Source organism: Coregonus lavaretus (assembly GCF_964263955.1).
Source record: "Coregonus lavaretus genome assembly, chromosome: 34".
In the NCBI taxonomy this organism is placed as follows: domain Eukaryota; kingdom Metazoa; phylum Chordata; class Actinopteri; order Salmoniformes; family Salmonidae; genus Coregonus; species Coregonus lavaretus.
The window spans coordinates 21,469,255-21,495,463 of record NC_140021.1 but is presented as its reverse complement, the minus strand read 5'-3'; the positions used below and the strand labels follow the sequence as shown (position 1 = coordinate 21,495,463).

The 26,209-nt window shown below is 42.4% G+C and overlaps 1 protein-coding gene and 1 pseudogene across 2 annotated transcripts in view; both read right to left on the bottom strand.

Moving 5' to 3' along the window:
* The window catches only part of LOC311109077 (integrin beta-1-like), a 39,721-nt gene extending 19,681 nt beyond the window's left edge, over positions 1–20,040 (bottom strand). The window contains exon 1 of the mRNA XM_084151881.1: positions 19,972–20,040. The gene's annotated coding sequence lies outside the window, so the exon portion shown is untranslated. The remainder of the gene's footprint in view (positions 1–19,971) is intronic.
* Positions 11,822–26,209, bottom strand: part of LOC311108901 (integrin beta-1-like) — a 39,698-nt pseudogene continuing 25,310 nt past the window's right edge. The window contains exon 12 of the transcript in view: positions 11,822–11,856. The product of the transcript in view is annotated as an integrin beta-1-like (transcript). The remainder of the gene's footprint in view (positions 11,857–26,209) is intronic.

Here is a 26,209-nt window from a genome sequence, read left to right as displayed (position 1 = left end):
AACTCATTGTGGTGTTCAGGAGAGAGGTGGTGAGGTGGTGGTCTGTTTGTGGAGTGTATCATGACTATAAAGGACCTGACCTGAGCTCTCAGGCATTCCTTAGGGACAGGCTCCTATCAGAAGTCAGACCAGGATAGTAGCTGCCTGGTGCCTGTACTTCACTGGGGAAACCAGAGCACTCCCAGCCATGTTCCTGTGCTGAGTAGAGCTGCCATATTTGCCATATTTGGACAGGCACCAGTTTTCATGCCCCATCTCTCCTACCACAACTTCCTTCCCCACCCCCTACCCTTCCCTACTAGTGATGAAAAAAAAAGTCGCTACAGTTACAGTGAGGGAAAAAATTATTTGATTCCCCTGCTGATTTTGTAAGTTTGCCCACTGACAAAGAAATGATCAGTCTATAATTTTAATGGTAGGTTTATTTGAACAGTGAGAGACAGAATAACAACAACAAAAAAATCCAGAAATACGCATGTCAAAAATGTTATAAATTGATTTGCATTTTAATGAGGGAAATAAGTATTTGACCCCCTCTCAATCAGAAAGATTTCTGGCTCCCAGGTGTCTTTTACACAGGTAACGAGCTGAGCAGTGGCGGCTCCTGAAAAAATTCTCAGGGCGGGCAATTTTTCTGATGATTTAGGTGACCTACACACATTTTAAAAAAGATATGTCCAGCAACAACATGAAGACAGGGGCAGCATATAAGTCAATACCAGAAGCATTTATTGACTGATCTCAAAAGTGTTGGCTTACCAGGGTTGGTGGAGCCCTCAGTTTCATCTTTGCCTCGCAAAGCTAACTCAAACACTCCGCAAAACTTCACACACTGGATTAGCCGGCTGAGGATGTGGCGGTTCTTGCTAATGTCGTAGTAAATATATTTGTTATAGTGAATATGGAATATGATATGTTGAGTAAAATGTTGTGCTAAGATCTATTTAGGTCAGGAGCTGGTTATAAGTTCTGTTCCTATCCAATAACAATGGACAAAAGGGTCCTATCTTGTCAGCCTTGTCAGTTTCAGTTCTCCAGTAAACTTGTGATTATCAACACTAACCTCATCGTTGTGGCGGCGGACAGCTAGCCTGTATCCCTCATCCAGTTGAGTGGGAATGTTCACTCTCCCCAAAGCAGACCATCTCAAACAGCTATCCATGTGGGTCTTTGACAGCTCATGTTTCTTAATCTTTCCTGAAAGATGGTGCATGTCCGTTACACACCAGTCGCTGTCCAAGCGGTGCTGTCTGCCGTGCCGCCTTCAGGGTGAAAGAGTAAGCAGGGGGTAGCAGAAGACTGCATTAGCTATATCGCAGCCTGCTAGCCAGGTTTTTCGTTCGTACCAATTTTTGGAAAATCCTCGGGTGTAGGACTTCCCCCCTTTAGTAGAAACCTGTTGAATTATTAAATTTGGTCTGGGAGGTCCTAATTGTTTCGTTGCCAATTTATCTTCATTTGTTCGCCGACAAAAAGGAACTTCTTTCAAAGACACAATCGAGTTGCACTGAAGCCTAGCCATTTTGATAGTAGTAGTGAATTGATTGACGCTGCTACCCGCTCTTTTCTTAGTTACGTTCATGGTTATGTTACGTATGACGAAAGCGCGTAAGTGCAAGCCCTCAGAAACCCATAGAGATTGTATTGAAAGCTCTGATATTTGAAAAAAATAGATTTTACATGGGAGTCTATGACAGACTTCTGGGCGATTTTCAACCTGACTGAAATCGCCCCAAAAGGGGGGGGGGCCATTTGAAGCACGACTTTAGCCTGATTGGACATTTAGTGGCACTGTGGCAGATCAGACGTCTAGATTACAACACTGATAACTACTGTTGCCGTGATATAATTGATTAGAAAAAAAATCCCTTCCTTTTCCCGTTTGGCAGTGCGTCGCCCATATCGCCCTATTGAACACACCGCCCCTGGAGCTGAGATTAGGAGCACACTCTTAAAGGGAGTGCTCCTAATCTCAGTTTGTTACCTGTATAAAAGACACCTGTCCACAGAAGCAATCAATCAATCAGATTCCAAACTCCACCATGGCCAAGACCAAAGAGCTCTCCAAGGATGTCAGGGACAAGATTGTAGACCTACACAAGGCTGGAATGGGCTACAAGACCATCGCCAAGCAGCTTGGTGAGAAGATGACAACAGTTGGTGCGATTATTCGCAAATGGAAGAAACACAAAAGAACTGTCAATCTCCCTTGGCCTGGGGCTCCATGCAAGATCTCACCTCGTAGAGTTGCAATGATCATGAGAACGGTGAGGAATCAGCCCAGAACTACACGGGAGGATCTTGTCAATGATCTCAAGGCAGCTGGGACCATAGTCACCAAGAAAACAATTGGTAACACACTACGCCGTGAAGGACTGAAATCCTGCAGCGCCCGCAAGGTCCCCCTGCTCAAGAAAGCACATATACAGGGCCGTTTGAATAATAATAATAATAATAATAATATGCCATTTAGCAGACGCTTTTATCCAAAGCGACTTACAGTCATGCGTGCATACATTTTTTTTGTGTATGGGTGGTCCCGGGGATCGAACCCACTACCTTGGCGTTACAAGCGCCGTGCTCTACCAGCTGAGCTACAGAGGACCACATATACAGGCCCGTTTGAAGTTTGCCAATGAACATCTGAATGATTCAGAGGAGAACTGGGTGAAAGTGTTGTGGTCAGATGAGACCAAAATCTAGCTCTTTGGCATCAACTCAACTCGTCGTGTTTGGAGGAGGAAGAATGCTGCCTGAAAATGGGTCGTGGATGGGTATTCCAGCATGACAATGACCCAAAACACACGGCCAAGGCAACAAAGGAGTGGCTCAAGAAGAGCACATTAAGGTCCTGGAGTGGCCTAGCCAGTCTCCAGACCTTAATCCCATAGAAAATCTGTGGAGGGAGCTGAAGGTTCGAGTTGCCAAACGTCAGCCTCGAAACCTTAATGACTTGGAGAAGATCTGCAAAGAGTAGTGGAACAAAATCCCTCCTGAGATGTGTGCAAACCTGGTGGCCAACTACAAGAAACGTCTGACCTCTGTGATTGCCAACAAGGGTTTTGCCACCAAGTACTAAGTCATGTTTTGCAGAGGGGTCAAATACTTATTTCCCTCATTAAAATGCAAATCAATTTATAACATTTTTGACATGCGTTTTTTTGGATTCTTTTGTTGTTATTCTGTCTCTCACTGTTCAAATAAACCTACCATTAAAATTATAGACTGATAATGTCTTTGTCAGTGGGCAAACTTACAAAATCAGCAGGGGATCAAATACTTTTTTCCCTCACTGTACATATCGGGATATTATTTTTGACGATATATCGTATTGTTTTGACAAAATTGCAATATTGTTTTTGAGTTAGTTGGCTGTACCTGCACCAAAACTCCAATTTTGTCTTCAGCACTTTTATTTCCATGATGATGTATTCTCTCTGCAGCAGACATATGGGGAGCAATAAAATCACAGTATTGAATCGCAATACATACATATCATATCGCCTCCATACCTCCATACCTCCATACCTCCATACTCAACTGGCAGACCGCGGACCGGATCTGGACCCAGAACGGGGTCAATACGGACCGCAGGACCCCTCCCCCCCAAATAAAATAAAAAACTATCATATAAACACACATAAGACATGGAAGAATGCATAGAATTGCAGGAAATTAACTTTAAAACAGCAAAAACAACTCTGCCCCCTGCAAAATGTGTAGAATTGTGAGAAAAATCCTTTAAAACTGCAACATTTTATCTCCGTCAACTTGAACAGTTTGGGGTCGCATGGGTTGTGAGGTGGGGGTTTGTTACTGCGCTAATAAATAATATTATCAATCCGGACCTTTGCCACCTAGGAAATGTGTGTGAACGGACCTTCTCAAATAGTACTTGAGTACCCCTGTCATATCGGCACCTGAGTATCGTATCGTGAGGTCCCTGGCAATCCCCAACCTTACCCCCTACCTAATAATTTCCCATGATAACCACCCATTTCCTTCTAAAAACACATAGCCCACTCTCAACACTCTTCCTGTTTTTTATTGAGCTGTCCTCTTGGCCTGATCTCCATTATAAAAGAGGTCTTCTGACCTCAATAGGACTTCCTGAATACATAAAGGTTAAATAAATAAAAATGTAGACCAACTCTGTATAAAGTCAGAGGGGTTAAACACAATCTCTTCCTGTCTAGTGTAGATTGTTTAAAACGGCTGAGCATCAGATTCAGATTGAGTTACACTCGCAGGTCTTATTCACGACTGAGTGAGTGGCTTTATTTGGCGGCTCCCTTCGTTTAGAAATATCTACACGTCAGCAAATGCTTCCTAGGAGCAGCAGCAACAGTAATATTAGAATCACAAACGCTAAGCTAGCTGCTTTTCTGGGTAAAGCAGAGAGAGAACTTGGCAGTACTCCACTATGACAGTGCTCCAGAGAGAGAGAGAGAGAGAGAGGTTGCGTCCCAAATGGCACCCTATTCCCTATATAGTGCACTACTTTTGACCAGAGCTCTGGTCAAAAGTAGTGCACTATATAGGGAATATAGTGCCATTTGGGAAGCATTTAGAGACTAGCGTTGGGCTTTCCTCATTCTCCTGTTGTGAAAATAGGGAATGGAAAAGGAAAAAACACTCTGGTTTACTACAGTCGCAGACCCCTGACGAACAGGAAATGCATCTCAACTGAAATGACACTGAAAACAGCTAAAATATAAATCAGTTGCAAGATTAGTCATTTCTCTCCCACTCTCCTTCTTGTTCTCTTTATGACTCTCTCTCTACCCCCCCTCTCTCTCTACCCCCCCCCCCCTCTCTCTCTCTCTTACCACCCACACAATCGCTCCATTTACTCCCTACTCATGAGCCAGGTTTAAACCACAACCATGACATCATATATATAGGGAGTGAGCGTGAAACATGGCCAGCCCTAAGCCTTGACACGTATTGGCTGCCCCACAGATACTGGAGGAGAATATCAAACAGTGTCTGTGTCTTTCACTCTCCTCTATCCTCCTCCCCCATCTTGACCTCTCATGACAGACAAAAGCAATGAATCAAGATCATGTCCTCTGAGTAGGAGAGGCTGAGCTGAGATGATCCCGATAATATCCTTGCCGTCCCAGACTCCCAGCATGCTCTGAGAGCCCCTGTAGATCCTACTAATGAGGATTTTTCAGTCACAGAATAGAATAGAACAGAAAACAATAGAACAGAATGTACTGTAGAAACCTTCACTGCTGTTGACCAGAGAGACTGGAAGCTCAGTCAATGTTTGAAAGCTGACACCCGGTGCAATTGCCAGGAAGTCTTAAAAATAACACTTTTAGAAGAACATTAACCTGAAGGTACTTGTGCTCCCCGCAGTACTTCAGAAAATCAATAGCACTTACACCTTTCTAGTGCCTTTTCAATTAAGCCTCTTTCTTATTTTTTCCCTTCAAAATAAACTACAAAACATGTATTATTCTAAAACCACGGGTCCCCATATGAAATGACCATTAGGCCTATAAAAAGGGCTACTAGGCCCAAAAAAAGATCAAGAACCTAAAACATCTGGAGCAGGGCCAAGTTCACACTACTATTCACGGCTCTGTCACTGTGTTGAAAATAGCAGGGCAGTGTTAACTATTTCTGACTCACCCACCTGGTTTTAACACTTAGATAATAATCAACCCTCTCACAGACTAGGCCTATGAGCGTTATTCAGGCAAGGGGGAAGAGAGAGACATTTAATATGAATCTTAGCTAACGGCCACCAATCACTTCCATACAAAATATTTTATAGTAGTGAGTCTCTTTCCTGTTGCACACCCACGACCCCAGATTCCCCCCAAGAACAGCTGAGCTATGATATTAATATAATAGGGGAGATGAATACTATAAGCCTGGGGGCTTGCTCTCTGGGCTGGAGGTCAGACCAGCAGCAGCAGCAGTAGTAGTCAGACCTGAGTTCAAATACTATTTGAAATTATTGAAATACTATTCTATTGGTCAATTAAGCCAGGCAAGCTCATTCAAGCATATTAAAAGTGATTTCAAATAGTATTTGAACCCAGGTCTGGCAGGAGCACTGTGAGCCGTCTCCCTCTGCCTTGGTTTGCTGAGTTGGCCCTTCTTTTGTTGGAACACAGGAAGCTCATCTCAATCACACAGGAAGCTGGCTGGCGTGCTGCCTGGCAAAGGGCCAAATCCCCCTTTAAGGCCGGTACATAATGATGAGATACAACAGCAGGGAGGCCAGCCTCTGTGGACGCTGGAGAGGAGAGTAGCAGGCCAGGGAAGCTAGTACACACACACACACACACATACACATACACATACACATACATACTGTGACGTCACGAGAGGCTACACAGCTTTCAGCGGGATTGCTCAAGTAGTGCAAGGAGACAAGGTTCAAACCAAACAAGGATTTTATTAAAGGTCTTGGGAAATTAACGAAAATATAACCAAATTCTGTTCTCTTGTGGCTCTTTAAGGGTTAACATTTCAGGGATGTCTCTTCCACATCCAAAATCATAGTTCTCACTCGCTCAGATAACTTTTCCCCAGCCTTACTGTAGTCCACGTTGCAGCTAGTGGCCACCCCAGCAAAAAGTCCTTCCAAATGTCTCTCACGTATTTCCACAGGTGCATATATCCAACGGTGAGTATTTCCCAAAGGTAAGTATCTCCAAATCCTTATATCCCTCATGGAAGTGGACGTGCAGCACTCTTGTCCTCCAGAGAGCCCAGGTTGGAGACTGTGTTACTTCACAACCCCCCACACACTCCCTCAGTGTGTCTCTTCCCTTCCCAAACCTTCAGCTCATCAGCTCCTCATTTGTTTCAGCTGCGTGGGAAGATTGGCCATAGAGGGGTGGAGTTCCCGACCATACCAGCAGATGGAGCCATAGCTGTCTGGGTTTGCAGCCACCTCAGGGGGATGTAACGTCCCTCCAGGACACAGCCTCTCGTGACATCACAATACACATACATACATACACTGTGGAAGATTTAGGCTGGAGAGGAGAGAGCCTCAGTAGCGGCTGAGTAGCAGAGGAGACACAGCCAACAGCTGGAGGGGAGATGACTCTCATTCATGGTGACTCCTATGGTATTCGACACCATATGAGTTAACAGCTATGTATTAGGGTTATACAGTTGAAGTCGGAAGTTTACATACACCTTAGCCAAATACATTTAAACTCAGTTTTTCACAATTCCTGACATTTAATCCTAGTAAAAAATTCCCTGTCTTAGGTCAGTTAGGATCACCACTTTATTTTAAGAATGTGAAATGTCAGAATAATAGTAGAGAATGATTTATTTCAGCTTTTATTTCTTTCATCACATTCCCAGTGGGTCAGAAGTTTACATACACTCAATTAGTATTTGGTAGCATTGCCTTTAAATTGTTAAACTTGGGTCAAAGGTTTCAGGTAGCCTTCCACAAGCTTCCCACAATAAGTTGGGTGAATTTTGGCCCATTCCTCCTGACAGAGCTGGTGTAACGGAGTCAGGTTTGTAGGCCTCCTTGCTCGCACACGCTTTTTCAGTTCTGCCCACAAATGTTCTATAGGATTGATGTCAGGGCTTTGTGATGGCCACTCCAATACCTTGACTTTGTTGTCCTTAAGCCATTTCGCCACAACTTTGGAAGTATGCTTGGGGTCATTGTCCATTTGGAAGAACCATTTGCGACCAAGCTTTAACTTCCTGACTGATGTCTTGAGATGTTGCTTCAATATATCCACATAATTTTCCTTCCTCATGATGCCATCTATTTTGTGAAGTGCACCAGTCCCTCCTGCAGCAAAGCACCCCCACAGCATGATGCTGCCACCCCCGTGCTTCACGGTTGGGATGGTGTTCTTTGGCTTGCAAGCCACCCCATTTTACCTCCAAACATAACGATGGTCATTATGGCCAAACAGTTATATTTTTGTTTCATCAGACCAGAGGACATTTCTCCAAAAAGTACGATCTTTGTCCCCATGTGCAGTTGCAAACCGTAGTCTGGCTTTTTTATGGCGGTTTTGGAGCAGTGGCTTCCTCCTTGCTGAGCGGCCTTTCAGGTTATGTCGATATAGGACTCGTTTTACTGTGGATATAGATACTTTTGTACCTATTTCCTCCAGCATCTTCACAAGGTCCTTTGCTGTTGTTCTGGGATTGATTTGCACTTTTCGCACCAAAGTACGTTAATCTCTAGGAGACAGAACGCGTCTCCTTCCTGAGCGGTATGACAGCTGCGTGGTCCCATGGTGTTTATACTTGCGTACTATTGTTTGTACAGATGAACGTGGTACCTTCAGGCGTTTGGAAATTGCTCCCAAGGATGAACCAGACTTGTGGAGGTCTACCATTTTTTTTCTGAGTTCTTGGCTGATTTCTTTTGATTTTCCCATGATGTCAAGCAAAGAGTCACTGAATTTGAAGGTAGGCCTTGAAATACATCCACAGGTACACCTCCAATTGACTCAAATTATGTCAATTACCCTATCAGAAGCTTCTAAAGCCATGACATCATTTTCTGGAATTTTCCAAGCTGTTTAAAGGCACAGTCAACTTAGTGTATGTAAACTTTTGACCCCCCTGGAATTGTGATACAGTGAATTATAAGTGAAATAATCTGTCTGTAAACAATTGTTGGAAAAATTACTTGTGTCATGCACAAAGCAGATGTCCTAACCGACTTGCCAAAACTATAGTTTGTTAACAAGAAATTTGTGAAGTGGTTGAAAAACTAGTTTTAATGACTCCAACCTAAGTGTATGTAAACTTCCTACTTCAACTGTAGGAGAGAGAGCCTCGGAGGAAGGGAGGCCAGGGGAGCCAGTAAAGCAACCTGATTGTCTATGTGGATTGATTGTGTCTGACCTGCTCCTTTAATTCTATCCACCCCCAATCATTTAAGGTCTGGGAAAACACAGCAATATCGCAACACGCATATTCATAGCTACCACAACCAACCAGTGCTTATCTTTAATGGATAATAGGGGCGGAAATTAATGTAAAGCCCCTCAGTAAGAATAAATCATTTGGGTAGCTAGTAGAAACAATTTGGATAGTTAGTAGATAATAATTTGGGTAGCTAGTAGAAACAATTTGGATAGTTAGTTGATAATAATTTGGGTAGCTAGTAGAAACAATTTGGATAGTTAGTAGATAATAATTTGGGTAGCTAGTAGAAACAATTTGGATAGTTAGTAGATAATCATTTGGGTAGCTAGTAGAAACAATTTGGATAGTTAGTAGATCATCATTTGGGTAGCTAGTAGAAACATCACAGTGAAAAGATGACCATTAAACAAGTAAATATTTACAGTGAGAAATGATTGATCAGGTTCTCAGAACCTTGGTGTTAGAGCAGGATCAACACAGACGCTCAGGGCTTAAAGAGGTCCCTCAGCCTGCTGTAGGAAAGCCTGCTAGCTGCCCACTACCGTGTTCCCAGTTGAGCTACGGACTAATTTACTAAAGCTGTCTATTACCAGTAATAATAGAAGTTCTGTGTGACGTAAGCCTTTGAGAGCAAAGATACTTTCACTAAGGGCATTGCGATGTTTCCATTGAGTACACAAACAAATGAACAGAGAACAAAACAGTCAAGCTGTTCAACAGAAGCTAACATGCCAAAAGTCATAGGCCTACAGAACACAGCCCATAGCCCATGTGACAACTCAACTCACTTTATTAGGTCTAGGTTTAGATCTTACTATTTGGCTTTCTCCTGACAGCCAAGTCAAAGTAGTGTTCTAATCGGGCTTGAAATACTACAGTCATCAGCTTGTTAGGGTCAGCTGTGGACACCTTTAGGCCGTTTAACGCTGTGAAATTGGCATTTTAATGACGTTCAGATGTCTCCCATTAGGCTACAGGCTCAACACTTGAACAAGAGGGCCTCCATTTCTGCATCTAACAGCAGGGTGAAATCTCTGCAGGCAGAAAACAGTAAGCACTCATTACTACACTACTTTCTCCAGGGATTGTTGGAGAAATAAGGTCATTTCCATGTAAAAGGACCCATGAGCACCAACGTGAAGGTCATTGGAGCATGTCAAATTGGGTGTCAAATGAAGCTGGTGGAACAGGGGTCTTAGAAAACATCTACCAGAAAAAGTCTTAAAATTGTATTAGAAATACATCAACACACAAAAATATTGAAAAAGAGACCTCTGCCAACTAACATCAATACTTATATTTAAGTGGATAATTTTTTCTGCCTTCTGTACGTTTAATAAACATTGCCTTGTGCCTTGAAATTCCGTTACCAAAAACCAACATACAGTATCTTTAAGATATTTTCTATTTTCATGAAGAGGGATGATAATGAAAGTTCACATAAGTAAGAAGTAAAGGTAGACCTATCAAATAGTTATTGTGTTTTTACTGCTATCAATATTCTTTATGAATTTATAAGTGATTCAAACTCGAAATTCGGTAACAGAATTTCTGCAATTGAATTGGCTACAATGGGAAATCATAGTAGTTACAAACCACAGTTGGGTTCACAAGTTTGGACAGCACAGTACAGTACAGCACAGTACAGTACGGACCAACCAAATGTGGTCTTGTTTGGGTTCAGAGCTCATTAAAATAATAGCCAGTGTGTAGAATAATACCCAAATATACAAAGCAGGATATTGCATATTTCTACCTTTGTGTACCTATTTAGAATACATCCCCATGAAGAGAATGACATTCATATCCATCATTTTGCATTTCTGTGTAGTACAGATCAGGGACCCATGATGAAATTCCATTACTGCAATTAATTTACCGGGTGTAAATCCACTTCACTGTTCAATATTTTTTTTAAGTCAATGTGTCATGTCATAGCTGACACTCCATTCTTTCTGCAGACATCGTTGAATCTTATTCAAAAAATTATTTGGTTACAGTCTTGTCCCATCGCTGCAACTCCCGTACGGACTCGGGAGAGGCGAAGGTCGAGAGCCATGTGTCCTCCGAAACACGACCCTGCCCAGCCTCACTGCTTCTTGACACACTGCTCGCTTAACCCGGAAGCCAGCCGCACCAACGTGACGGAGGAAACACCGTACAGCTGGTGACCGAAGTCAGCGTGCATGCGCCCGGCCCACCACAAGGAGTCGCTAGAGCGCGATGGGACAAAGACATCCCAGCCAGCCAAACGCTGGACCAATTGTGCGCCGCCTCATGGGTCTCCCGGTCGCGGCCGGCTGCAACACAGCCTGGGATCGAACCTGGGTCTGTAGTGACGCCTCAAGCACTGCGATGCAGTGCCTTAGACCGCTGCGACACTAGGGAGGCCCCATCTTGAATTTGAATTCAGAGCAGATATTTAACAGAGTTTTTGGAAATGTGTTTAAAGTAGTCCTTGTGCATAGAGCTGTATGGTGTGTTCAACTTTGAAATCAATGGTTTTTGTTTGGCATACATTTTAAGTGAAAAATCTGAGTCTCAGTGCAATTCCGTTACCGTCGAATTGCCCATAACTGTCTACTTCCATTGCAAGACAATGTGTTATTTTTTTCAGAAGCTGTAATTTAATGTTGTGTTGGGTTTTGTAATCATCTAACTTGCCTAACAACGCATTGATATTTCTTTCATGTTTTGTCTTATTAATGCAAATGAAAAGCTAGCATTTGTACGGGGGAAAAGCCATGTTGAACAGAACTGCATTGTATCCCCTAGCCTACAACATTTACATTTCTGGGCTATATGCTAAATTAAAATATGCTGTCATTTAAGTCCTGCTGTCACATAAAATACATTGCCTTATATAAATGAACAGACATTGTTTATGGAATGGTTTATGAGAAGCACATTTATTAATTGTATTGATGTGTGGTTAGTTGTGTTCTTTGATATGTGATTGTTGATCACCTGTGAAGAAGAGAAACATGTATTAGAGGTTAAATTTGGAGCGTCTGCAATTGGTTTGGCACCAAAATCTTTTGTCTGTCTCTCGATAATATAGCTCTTTCTGGCCATGCATTTAGTGATTAAAAGTAACATGTACAATGTGATATTATTTACTAAATAAAACGTGAAGGTAGATCGTCAGAAATGTGTATGATTACGTTGTATTCCTTGTTTATTGTCCATTTCCTGTTACAGTTTTCACCGGCAAACGGTGGGTGCGTTCAAGAGCGCAAGGCTTATTTAGTGTGCTAGTATAGCGGAAGTAGCACATCCTGGGAGGGACATGTATGCTCATTTCCCTAAAACTGTTTTTAGACTTGGACGTGGAGTTGCCATGAAATCACATAGTGCCTCTGAGTCTGAGGGGAGAGGGGAGTGGGGAGTGGGAGGGCAACCCTCTATATAAACTACTGAAGGGGTCTAACCAAAACCCAAAGACCTACCTGCAATTTCAACTTAAAGAATGACAATTCCCACCCCAACAACAGAGACTTTTGAAAGACTGAAATTGAATCCGAAATAGGCTTGACCATAGAGATCCTGTAATTCATGACGATTTATGTAATCCTATGTGCTTAACACAGTAATAAATTACTATAATGTATACATTGCTTTATTTCATTCATATACATTGCAATAGAGCACATTTTATTCCTAACATCAACACAAGATGATTTCATAATGTAATAATCTTGTAATAATCAGGATGAGAGCTAATTATGAGCTCTAATTTTTCCACTCTCACACGGTTGAGGAAAGTCCTTAGGGAATTCCATGATGTATTAGTTAGAGCAGACAGTGATTTACTGACAAACAAAACCTGATAACCACACTGTGATCATCTGTTGCCTCTCTTTGTTAAGGACTCATACTACTCCTTGTTGTGTGTCAGGGTAACATAATGGTTGTAACAGGCAGTCATTGTACTACTTGCTTTCAAATCTCCCCGTTCAGCACAAACAATGTGTTTGAGTAACAGCCGATTCATCACATCTGCCTCAGAGGGACAGGAGAACACATATGGTCTGTGTCAGACACACTCAGACACACTAAGAAACATCACATGTCCCCCAGAACGGCAGGGCGGGGTCTCCTGTCAATCAGACGAGAAGCCAGCCCTCCAACAGCTGATATATGGGGTTGGAGATCACATCCATTCAGCTGGTAGCTCCCCAGCATACCGTCTCCTACCTCCTAACACACACACACAGACGCATGCACGCACACACACAAACAAACACACGCTCGCGCAAATACACACCCGTCGTCTCCTCTTCTCCCTCAATTAGCCCTACCCCCTTCTCCTCCTCCCTCCTTCCACTCTCCCTCCATCCCTCCCTAAATTCCTCCCCACAACTCCATTCCCTTAATTCAACTCTAGTAACACTGAGAAGTCAGCTCGACTCGGACGTCCGTATTTACAAGGTTAAAGAAAACACACACGCATCACATCTTCCCTGAGACTTCCCTGAGAATAAATGGAGGACTTCTTCTGGGGGACGACTTCTGCTGTGTACATCTGTTCTCCTTGGATATTGACATTATAAAGGGCAAATGATGTCTGCAAGCCAGACGCTCCTGTGTTTGTGAGCAGACGGGATTGGTGGGCGATCAAATAAAATGACACTGACTTTATCAGCTGCGTGTCTTTAGTCCATAGCATCCTTGTTGTCAATTTCACACAGACCTACTAGTATAAGACTACAAGGAGCTGACTTCTTCATCCCTCAACTGTGACCAATTATAGTGTACAGTCGTGGTCAAACGTTTTGAGAATGACACAAATACAAATTTTCACAAAGTCTGCTGCCTCAGTTTTGATGATGGCAATTTGCATATATACTCCAGAATGTCATGAAGAGTGATCAGATGAATTGCAATTAATTGCAAAGTCCCTCTTTGCCATGAAAATGAACTTAATCCCCAAAAAACATTTCCACTGCATTTCAGCCCTGCCACAAAAGGACAAGCTGCCATCATGTCAGTGATTCTCTCGTTAACACAGGTGAGAGTGTTGACGAGGACAAGGCTGGAGATCACTCTGTCATGCTGATTGAGTTAGAATAACAGACTGGAAGCTTTAAAAGGAGGGTGGTGCTTGAAATCATTGTTCTTCCTCTGTTAACCATGGTTACCTGCAAGGTAACACGTGCCGTCTACATTGCTTTGCACAAAAAGGGCTTCACAGGCAAGGATATTGCTGCTAGTAAGAATGCACCTAAATCAACCATTTATCGGATCATCAAGAACTTCAAGGAGAGAGGTTCAATTGTTGTGAAGAAGGCGTCAGGGCGCCCAAGAAAGTCCAGCAAGCACCAGGACCGTCTCCTAAAGTTGATTCAGCTGCGGGATCGGGGCACCACCAGTGCAGAGCTTGCTCAGGAATGGCAGCATGCAGGTGTGAGTGCATCTGCACGCAGAGTGAGGCAAATACTTTTGGAGGATAGCCTGGTGTCAAGAAGGGCAGCAAAGAAGCCACTTCTCTCCAGGAAAAACATCAGGGACAAACTGATATTCTGCAAAAGGTACAGGGATTGTACTGCTGAGGACTGGGGTAAAGTCATTATCTCTGATGAATCCCCTTTCCGATTGTTTGGGGCATCCGGAAAACACCTTGTCCAGAGAAGACAAGGTGAGCGCTACCATCAGTCCTGTGTCATGTCAACAGTAAAGCATCCTGAGACCATTCATGTGTGGGGTTGCTTCTCAGCCAAGGGAGTGGGCTCACTCACAATTTTGCCTAAGAACACAGCCATGAATAAAGAATGGTACCAACACATCCTCCGAGAGCAACTTCTCCCAACCATCCAAGAACAGTTTGGTGACGACCAATGCCTTTTCCAGCATGATGGAGAACCTTGCCATAAGGCAAAAGTGATAACTAAGTGGCTCGGGGAACAAAACATCGACATTTTGGGTCCATGGCCAGGAAACTCCCCAGACCTTAATCCCATTGAGAACTTGTGGTTGATCCTGAAGAGGCGGGTGGACAAACAAAAACCCACAAATTCTGACAAACTCCAAGCATTGATTATGCAGGAATGGGCTGCCATCAGTCAGGATGTGGCCCAGAAGTTAATTGACAGCATGCCAGGGCGGATTGCAGAGGTCTTGAAAAAGAAGGGTCAACACTGCAAATATTGACTCTTTGCATAAACTTAATGTAATTGTCAATGAAAGCCTTTGACACTTATGGAATGCTTGTAATTATACTTCAGTATACCATAGTAACATCTGACAAAAATATCTCATAACACTGAAGCAGCGAACTTTGTGAAGACCAATACTTTTGTCATTCTCAAAACTTTTGACCACGACTTTATATTATCTATTATTGACCTGTGGTCCTGGTGTGGACCCCACTGTAGTGCCCCAAGCAAGGTAACCTATGCAATGCGTCTACAAAAACAGCAAACATCAACATTACAGGAAACATGACGATTACATATTTCTTGTTGAACAGAAAACAAAAGGCAAAATCGTCAGATGAAATGAAGTTTGGAACACTATTTAAAAACAATATCTTGTCCCAAACCATATTTATCTGTACTAGCGTTTATGAAGATTCAACCTTTCCATCAACGCCCAAAAAGAAAACAGATTCAGATCCATCTGGAACAAATATTCCCTCTCCTCTCCACTTAAAATATTTATTCTGGTCCAAGTTCGAAGACTGCCAAGTTCCTACTGTCTCTGTCTGTGAAAAACTAGGAATCTGGATAAGGGTCAGTTCGAAATTTACTGGGGTGGGGGTGGGTACAAAATAGGGCAGGGTTGTATAAAGAGGGCAGAGTGACAAAACATTTATATGTATTGTCATTTAGCAGACACTCTTACCCAGAGCGATTTAGGGTTAAGTGCCTTGTTCAAGGGCACATCAACAGATTATTTTCTCCTTGTTGGCTACTGGCCCAACGCTCTAACCGCTAGGCTACCTGCCGCCCTACCACAATACTGGTGGGTGGATCATTTGTCCAGATCCGCAATAGCTAACTAGCAATCATACCACACATAAAAGCATTCAAAGCTGCATCAATTTTCTATACGAATCCACAACAACAAATAGGAATAGCTGATAGGCAGCGGAGAGGCCAGGTGCATCATTGCACATGAAAGAACAGTGAAGACATGAGACACGGAGCTCAAAAAGCGCCCCCCTATTGATCTTGTTTAGGGACAATACAATTATCCTACTTAGACTAGCCTACAACATCACAATGCAATGCATAACTGCATTATTGTTTTCAAGTGAGTACAGAATTGTACTCTAGACTGCAGTGAAAATGTCTGTTGGATAATGGAGTAAAGGTCCTGTGATTTGAATGTTTCTTTCCTTTTGGATCAGTTGTGGGTCTACTTTTGACAGTTTATAAGGTCTAGAAAGGCAGAGTATGAGACCAGTCTGGCTGTATTTTTACATCTGATACTGAGATACGCTGTCTGTTGCAGATCATCATTATCCCACGTCTTCCTATAACAACCTGGCCACATATCCCAGCAGGCCCAGTTACTCAGGAAAGCTTAACGCGCGCTCTGCCTCCTCTCCAATCCGAGCGGCTATTCCTTGCGCACCTAGAATGCTTCAATATCGCCTAAATATTTGTCATTTAACTTTTAAAATGTATTAACTTTTATGTGGCATAAACACAACCAATCACAATGTTTTAATCTGATTAGGGTACTTCAAAAGTCTCCTGTATGCGCACATTTGTCCAAAATATAATTCCAGCATCCTCAAAATGGCGTGACATTAACCAGGTTTTAATCCAACCTTTTTATGAGAGTAAAGTACACGTCGGATAAATTTTAGGGACAAAAATGTAGACTAAACAAAATACGCTAAACAAGGTTGGCTCTTTTTGTGTCTGTAAAATGAATTATGCGAGAAATAGCGGTGGAAGCGCTTTTATGCACAAATATTGATATAATATCCATCATATCGAAGTAAACTTGGAGTCACACGATGATATGTTGTTTGGTCCACTACGACTCGGGTAAGCATGCAATTTATTAGGCTACAGATGAAATAAATTATGATGAACTTCACAGGGTCGTGAAAGAACATGGTGATGATGTTCCTTTCAATAAATATCGAGGATCTTATTCTGGTGACATGAGGATCGATGCTTGGATGCCATTTGACAAATAAGAATAATCTAACACTTTAGTCCATAATAATATCATCATGTAGGCTATACCCGCATTGTATCTGTGAGCTGTTGGCTAGAGTGCACGTGCCAATACCAGAGTGGGCACATTCGCTATACCTACGCAACATTTTTTTGTGACAAAACAATCAGTAGGCCTAGAGTTGAAAATGTGATGGAAACCCATTGAACTTATTTTATTTTATGTGCACTATGTATTTACGCATATAATTTTATCCGCAACAAGTCAATAAGATGGAAACACAACTCTGATGGGAAAATGTGCATATTGTTTTTATGCAGATTTGAGAATATTTGCATGAAAATCTGTCGCCAATAGCTAAAGACACCCTAAAGACTCTGGCAAGTGTGCTAGTCCAGTGTCACTTTGATTATGCCTGTACATCATGGTTCACCAGCAGCCCCAAACGTCTAAAGAATAAGCTACAAACCAGCCAAAACAAGCTTGTAAGAATTGTTCTTAAACTTCCCGCTCATACTCATCTGGAGGTCGAGCATTTTAAGCAGCTAGGCTATCTGTGGAAAAAACGAGTAGCATTAATTAAACTTGGTCTGGTCCACAGAATTATCACAGACTCAGCCCCCAGGTACCTATCCAACTATTTTTCATTTGTTAAAGATGTCCACCATCATAATACCAGAGCCAGAGACTCTAATATTCACTGTTTTAAATATAACAATCTATCTGGTAAGAACACATTTTTATAGCCCGGCGCTGTTGAGTGGAACAAACTACCACAGCAACTAAAAGCCATACCAACCATAACCACTTTTAAAAAGAATGTCAAAAGCTGGCTAATGTGTGAACAGTATAACCTATTTTTGTCTGTATCTCTGTAATGTGTCTGTATCTGTGTAATTGTATGTGTATTTATGTAAAAAAATTAAATTGGGACCACAATGGAAATAAGTCCCCGGCTTTATTGTGCAATCCCGGTCACTTTTAAAATCTTTGTTCTGAATGTACACTACCGGTCAAAAGTTTTAGAACACCTACTCATTCAAGGGTTTTTCTTTATATTTACTATTTTCCACATTGTAGAATAATAGTGAAGACATCAAAACTATGAAATAACACATATGGAATCATGTAGTAACCAAAAAAGTGTTAAACAAATCAAAATATATTTTACATTTGAGATTCTTCAAATAGCCACCCTTTGCTTTGATGACAGCTTTGCACACTCTTGGCATTCTCTCAACCAGCTTCACCTGGAATGCTTTTCCAACAGTCTTGAAGGAGTTCCCACATATGCTGAGCACTTGTTGGCTGTTTGCGTGGCAGTTTTGAATGTGGGTCAAAAGGGAAATCAAAGTATTATTATTATTTTTTTTTAAATCGCCCCTGCCTGCTGTGTACAGGAATCCTCTTTGCTAGCTAGAGGGAGCGGCACCGGTAGACAGTGTCCTTCACTTCCGCCTACCGAACACCTGCCCTCACCGCCGTTAACTAAACTGCAGGAAAACAGTGCCCGACAGGAAGCGGGAGGCTGGAGTACAGCAAGCGGGAGTTAGCACACAGTGTAGAAAGTGGTGACGCTCTAGAAGGGGCTGTGCTGTGTGTGTAGGCTACTACTGTGAGTGTGAGCAAGTGACACGGAGAAGGGAGGGAGAGACAGCAAACAACCAAGCCGACTCACGCTATAGTAGAATAATAGCTGCCATAGCTAGGTTATCATCCGATATGATACGTAGTACCTGTCTTGACTGCATCAAACTGGGAGAAGCTAGTTAAGCTAGTTAGCTAGCTAGGCTAATTGAGGCTACATGCACTTTCTCTTCCTACACATTTACAAACAACAACAACTCCATTCAGAATATTAAGTAGAAGCCTACCTGTTGGCTCTTGGTCGTTGTAGCCTCTCCTCCTCCTTTAATTTATAATTCCATCATTTTAATTCCATATTCCATTGATTAGATATCTCCTAACTTTTTCCACACACAGCGGCTCTATGACTGTAGCCTATTGCCGCTTTGATGACTTATGATTGGCCAACAACAAGCTACATGCGCCACTCTCCTGAAAAGCAAGAGCAGCAGCATAATGATACAATTTCTCTCTCTCTCGCTTAGCAATGGTCATTCTGAGTCTTTTTGGTGATCTGGCACATTTGGCTTTGTTCACGTAAAAGAGCTGGCTCATTTGGATCCCAAACAGCTCTTCATTCAAAATGCTTAAAAATCAACCTAAAACCATTTAAAAAATGTAAATCTCCAATGTAAAGCACAAAAGGCTGGCTACCATTATGTCAGATAGTGAAATGCGCATTCAAATGCATTTTTACCTGGCAAAAATGATTAGATGCCAAGAAAATTATTTTTACGCACTGTAAAAATCACTGTAGACCAGATTGACTCGCTCTCTCCACTGTTTATTGTTTCTGCAGTGAGGATTCACCCTCTTTAGATAATTATTTTGTAACTTATTTGCAGAAAAAACTTTTGAGCTTAAAAAGCAGTAGTAACAGTATGCAAATCTAGGAGACAAATAGTTCCGACATTCACCAAAAATATAATTACTACCACCCATTACTACTGCAGCAGTCACATTCGGATCTGTACGGGTCCTTCCGGACAAGTCAGTTGAAATTACAGATTCCCAAGACCCGTGACAATCATATCAGATCCGACCCAGACCCGTGAGAATATTTATAATTCTGGATCCGGACCCGCTCGGGACCCGGGTATTCGGGTACAGGTGGATCCATGAAGACCTCTAGATAGGGGTGTTTTTTTTTATGACACCTTAAGTTAGACCAGTCGCGCCCCCCCAGTAAATAACGAACTGTCCTTAAGATATCCATCATCCGAGTCCTTCACTCCTGTGGAAATTCATAGACTTATTGGAGAGTAATCAAGAACTGATGAAAAACAGGAGTCATACAATTATCAAAATATAATTACTTACCTTATCGGCGTAATTTATTTCCGAGGCAACATATGTAAATGTATCTTCTTTAAAATCCCCGTCGTGATCCGCTACCCAGCGTAGACACAGCAACAATTGCCTTGTTGGCAACGGGAGGTACTTTCTCCTCTGCGAAAAGTCACGGTCAATTCACTCCCCCGCGGGTCATTCCTTATTCAGTTACTCCATTGAGAAAGGGAAAAATGCAGTCTACTATTTAGTTGTATAAAAGTGTTGGCGTATGTAATTAATAATATATATATATATATATATACATATATATATGTGTGTGTGTGTGTGTGTAGGATATTCCCCTGGCCGCGTGAACTTATTGTTATTTTCAAAATTAGATGAAGAGACAAGTCAGCAGTACTCTCTGCTGAAGCTAAGCCCCGCCTCCACAGGACATGCCAAATGACGTCATGAGTTTAACATACACGCATATTATATTACAGTGAACCTTATGACATGTACGAGAATAATGAAAGTTCTCCCAAAACTAACACTGGAATAGCCTCTTATTATCAAATAAATGTGTTATGTATGGACGGGTTTGTGATGTGTTGCCTTTTAGGGTCATGTTCAGTCTATCTCCCTTATTGGTTACCCTCTTTTTAATGGACATTCTATGCTTTTAAAAAATTACTTTGCAAGAGGTTCTTGGATGAATTGCTGACATCTAGTCCTACTATAACACATATTGCTGAGTGGACTGACTGAGGGTGTGGCAACAGTTTCCATGAGCTGTTAGGGTCTGGTCTGGTTAGGGTGTACACACACAGGCTCCCTTGAAGCTGCCCATGTCTGAATGGGACACAAAGACACTGTTTGTGCTTTACAGAAAACCTCATTGGATAAAGAATCAAAGGGGGATTAAATCTTTCTCACATTTGGACTACTCACTCTCACACACAACAACTTAATAGGCTACCTGTTATTTTACTGCTGTTCTGCATGGGTTTGGGTTTGAACCCAGTCCAGCGTCTTTTCACTGTTCAATCACCACTTTCATTTGTTTATGTTAGAAAAAAATTACTTTGACTGGTCACCAAATGTGGCTTACCAAATGTGTTTTGGTTGGATCTGACCAAAATAAAATTCAAGCAAGAGAGTTATTTTGTAATCAACTATTTTTCTGGTATTTAATTAATTTTTCTTTATTAAGAAAATATTTATTCTTCAGGATGGAAGACATTGGTAAACTTTCCAGTCAAACAACCACTGGTGGACTTACCATTAGGCAGAAATGCCTGCCTCAGGCTTCACATCATCAAGGGGCCTCATGAGCAGGGCAAAAATATAAAAATATATTCTCCGCTTGAGGCCCCCCCATGCTCCATCCCCATAAAAATATATCTGTTTAAATAATAATAATAATATCATAATATGTTTAAGCTAGAGATATCCGTTGTTTTGCATAGGCTGCGTCTCAATCCATCGTATCCACAGATGTTGGCCTTCTGCATTTGCCTTGGAAGGGGTTGTCACTAGTTACCACTGCCACAAAGTCATAATTATGGCTATTTCTTTTATTTAATTTCATCTTTATTTAACCAGGTAAGCCAGTTGAGAACAAGTTCTAATTTACAACTGTGTCCTGGCCAAGATAAAGCAAAGCAGTGCAATAATAACAACAACACAGAGTTACACATGGGGTAAACAAAACATAAAGTCAAAAATACAACAGAAAATCTATATACAGTGTGTGCAAATGTAGCAAGTTAAGGCAATAAATAGGCTATAGTACCAAATAGTTACAATTTCGTATTAACACTGGAATGATAGATGTGCAAGAGATGATGTGCAAATAGAGATACTGGGGTGCAAATGAGCAAAATAAATAACAATATGGGGATGAGGTAGTTGGGTGGGCTAATTTCAGATGGGCTGTGTACAGGTGCAGTGATCGGTAAGGTGCTCTGACAACTGATGCTTAAAGTTAGTGAGGGAGATAAGAGTCTCCAGCTTCAGAGATTTTTGCAATTCGTTCCAGTCATTGGCAGCAGAGAACTGGAAGGAATGGCCGCCAAAGGAGGTGTTGGCTTCGTGGATGACCAGTGAGATATACCTGCTGGAGCGCATACTACGGGTGGGTGTTGCTATGGTGACCAATGAGTTAAGATAAGGCAGGGATTTGCCTAGCAGTGATTTATAGACGGCCTGGAGCCAGTGGGTTTGGCAACAAATATGTAGTGAGGACCAGCCAACAAGAGCGTACAGGTCACAGTGGTGGGTAGTATATGGGGCTTTGGTGACAAAACGGATGGCACTGTGATAGACTACATCCAATTTGCTGAGTAGAGTGTTGGAGGCTATTTTGTAAATAACATCGCCGAAGTCAAGGATCGGTAGGATAGTCAGTTTTACGAGGGTATGTTTGGCAGCATGAGTGAAGGAGGCTTTGTTGCGAAATAGGAAGCCGATTCTAGATTTAACTTTGGATTGGAGATTCTTAATGTGAGTCTGGAAGGAGAGTTTACAGTCTAACCAGACACCTAGGTATTTGTAGTTGTCCACATACTCTAGGTCAGACCCGTCGAGAGTAGTGATTCTAGTCGGGTGGGCGGGTGCCAGCAGCGTTCGATTGAAGAGCATGCATTTAGTTTTACTAGTGTTTAAGAGCAGTTGGAGGCTACTGAAGGAGTGTTGTATGGCATTGAAGCTCGTTTGGAGGTTTGTTAACACAGTGTCCAATGAAGGGCCAGATGTATACAAAATGGTGTCGTCTGCGTAGAGGTGGATCTGAGAGTCACCAGCAGCAAGAGCGACATCATTGATATACACAGAGAAAAGAGTCAGCCCAAGAATTGAACCCTGTGGCACCCCAATAGAGACTGCCATAGGTCCAGACAACAGGCCCTCCGATTTGACACATTGAACTCTATCTGAGAAGTAGTTGGTGAACCAGGTGAGGCAGTCATTTGAGAAACCAAGGCTATTTAGTCTGCCAATAAGAATGTGGTGGTTGACAGAGTCGAAAGCCTTGGCCAGGTCGATGAACACGGCTGCACAGTACTGTCTATTATTGATCGTGGTTATAATATCGTTTAGGACCTTGAGCGTGGCTGAGGTGCACCCATGACCAGCTCGGAAACCGGATTGCATAGCGGAAAAGGTACGGTGGTATTCGAAATGGTCGGTGATCTGTTTGTACACTTGGCTTTCAAAAACTTTCGAAAGGCAGGGCAGGATGGATATAGGTCTGTAACAGTTTGGATCTAGAGTGTCACCCACTTTGAAGAGGGGGATGACCGCGGCAGCTTTCCAATCTCTGGGGATCTCAGACGTTACGAAAGAGAGGTTGAACAGGCTAGTAATAGGGGTTGTGACAATTTCGGCGGCCAGATTTAGAAAGAAAGGGTCCAGATTGTCTAGCCCAGATGATTTGTAGGGGTCCAGATTTTGCAGCTCTTTCAGAACATCAGCTATCTGAATTTGTGTGAAGGAGAAGCGGGGGGGGGCATGGGCAAGCTGCAGCGGAGGGTGCAGAGCTGCTGGCCGGGGTAGTGGTAGCCAGGTGGAAAGCATGGCCAGCCGTAGCAAAATGCTTGTTGAAATTCTCGATTATTGTAGATTTATCGGTGGTGATAGTGTTTCCTAGCCTCAGTGCAGTGGGCAAAAATGGATCCTCTTAAAATATGATTTTAAAGCCAACACTAACCTTAAACCTAACCTTAACCACACTGCTAACCTTATGCCAAACCCTAACCTCAAATGTTTGTTTTGTGATGTCACGAGAGGCTGTGTCCTGGAGGGACGTTACATCCCCCTGAGGTGGCTGCAAACCCAGACAGCTATGGCTCCATCTGCTGGTATGGTCGGGAACTCCACCCCTCTATGGCCAATCTTCCCACGCAGCTGAAACAAATCAGGAGCTGATGAGCTGAAGGTTGTTTGAAGGGAAGAGACACTGAGAGAGAGTGTGGGTGTGGGTTGTGAAGTAACACAGTCTCCAACCTGGGCTCTCTGGAGGACAAGAGTGCTGCACGTCCACTTCCATGAGGGATATAAGGATTTGGAGATACTTACCTTTGGGAAATACTCACCTTTGGATATATTCGCCTGTGGAACTACGGGAGAGACATTTGGAAGGACTTTTTGCTGGGTTGGCCACTAGCTACAACGTGGACTACAGTAAGGCTGGGGAAAAGTTATCTGAGCGAGTGCGAACTATGATTTTGGATGTGGAAGAGACATCCCTGAACTGTTAACCCTTAAAGAGCCACAAGAGAACAGAATTTGGTTATATTTTCGTTAATTTCCCAAGACCTTTAATAAAATCCTTGTTTGGTTTGAACCTTGTCTCCTTGCACTACTTGAGCAATCCCGCTGAAAGCTGTGTAGCCTCTCGTGACGTCACAGTTTTCATACCTTTTTACAATTTAGCCAATTCTGAGTTGGTGGCTGTGGTAAATAGCGACAACCGGTTGAAGGTGCCTACATCAGTGACTCTAGAGGGATGCAATATGCATTTCTTTAGTAAAAAGACAGGTGCTGCTGATAATACTGCCGTCGTCATTGAGGCAGAAGACATGTATGTGTAGCCCATGTATCGGATGCTGTCTGGCCAAAAACAGTATGGAATGTCACTAACTGTAAATTGCTCCACATAAGAGCGTCTGTTAAATGTCAAATGTAAATATAGTCCTAGTAAGACAGAAGGGCGCTGTTTCACTCGCTCAGATTCTTTCTCTAGTAAGACAGTTTCAGCCACTTGCGAATTGAAGGAAAGTTGGCGGGTGCACAGTGCACTGTTCGGATGCTGGAATTATTTGGATGAACGTGCAAAGGTAACCTACTTTTTGAAGTGATTTGTTTGACAGTCAGATGAAAACATCATGACTGGTTGTGTTCATGACACATTCAAATGTTGTACAATTTTACATGTCTTCACTATCAAACCCATATATTTTTTGGGCACACATAGGAGGGGTGGGGGTGGGGCTCAGACTGGCTTCTGCCCGGAGCCTTCAAATCACTAAGTCCGCCCCTGCAATCAACCAAAATATCAGTCCTGGAAGCTTGACTGTTCCTGTTTAATCCCTGGGGTCTATTTAAATTTTCCTTTCATTCAGCACTCTCATCAGGTACCCCAGGCAATATCTGTTATCAGCTAAAGCCAAGCAAGCTAAAGCCAAGCAAGCACAGCCATAAGAACTGCCAGGTGTTTAGCACCTGTGGCCACTGGTCAGTTTGCAGGCCAGGGATTGAGCTGGGAAACAGTCTATGACTGAAGCTATATGTTGTGCAGACAGGAAGATTATGGCTCTCATTTCCTTCTTATAGTTTGAGTCTTATCTACAGTTGAAGTCGGAAGTTTACATACACTTAGGTTGGAGTCTTTAAAACTCGTTTTTCAACCACTCTTGTTAACAAACTATAGTTTTGGCAAGTCGGTTAGGACATCTACTTTGTGCATGACACAAGTAATTTTTCCAACAATTGTTTACAGACAGATTATTTCACTTATAATTCACTGTATCACAATTCCATTGGGTCAGAAGTTTACATACACTAAGTTGACTGTGCCTTTAAACAGCTTGGAAAATTCCAGAAAATGATGTCATGGCTTTAGAAGCTTCTGATAGGCTAATTGACATAATTTGAGTCAATTGGAGGTGTACCTGTGGATGTATTTCAAGGAATACCTTCAAACTCAGTGCCTCTTTGCTTGACATCATGGGAAAATCAAAAGAAATCAGCCAAGACCTCAGGAAAAAATGGTAGACCTCCACAAGTCTGGTTCATCCTTGGGAGCAATTTCCAAATGCCTGAAGGTACCACGTTCATCTGTACAAACAATAGTACGCAAGTATAAACACCATGGGGCCGTATACAGTGGGGAGAACAAGTATTTGATACACTGCCGATTTTGCAGGTTTTCCTACTTACAAAGCATGTAGAGGTCTGTAACTTTTATCATAGGTACACTTCAACTGTGAGAGACGGAATCTAAAACAAAAATCCAGAAAATCACATTGTATGATTTTTAAGTAATTAATTTGCATTTTATTGCATGACATAAGTATTTGATCACCTACCAACCAGTAAGAATTCCGTCTCTCACAGACCTGTTAGTTTTTCTTTAAGAAGCCCTCCTGTTCTCCACTCATTACCTGTATTAACTGCACCTGTTTGAACTCGTTACCTGTATAAAAGACACCTGTCCACACACTCAATCAAACAGACTCCAACCTCTCCACAATGGCCAAGACCAGAGAGCTGTGTAAGGACATCA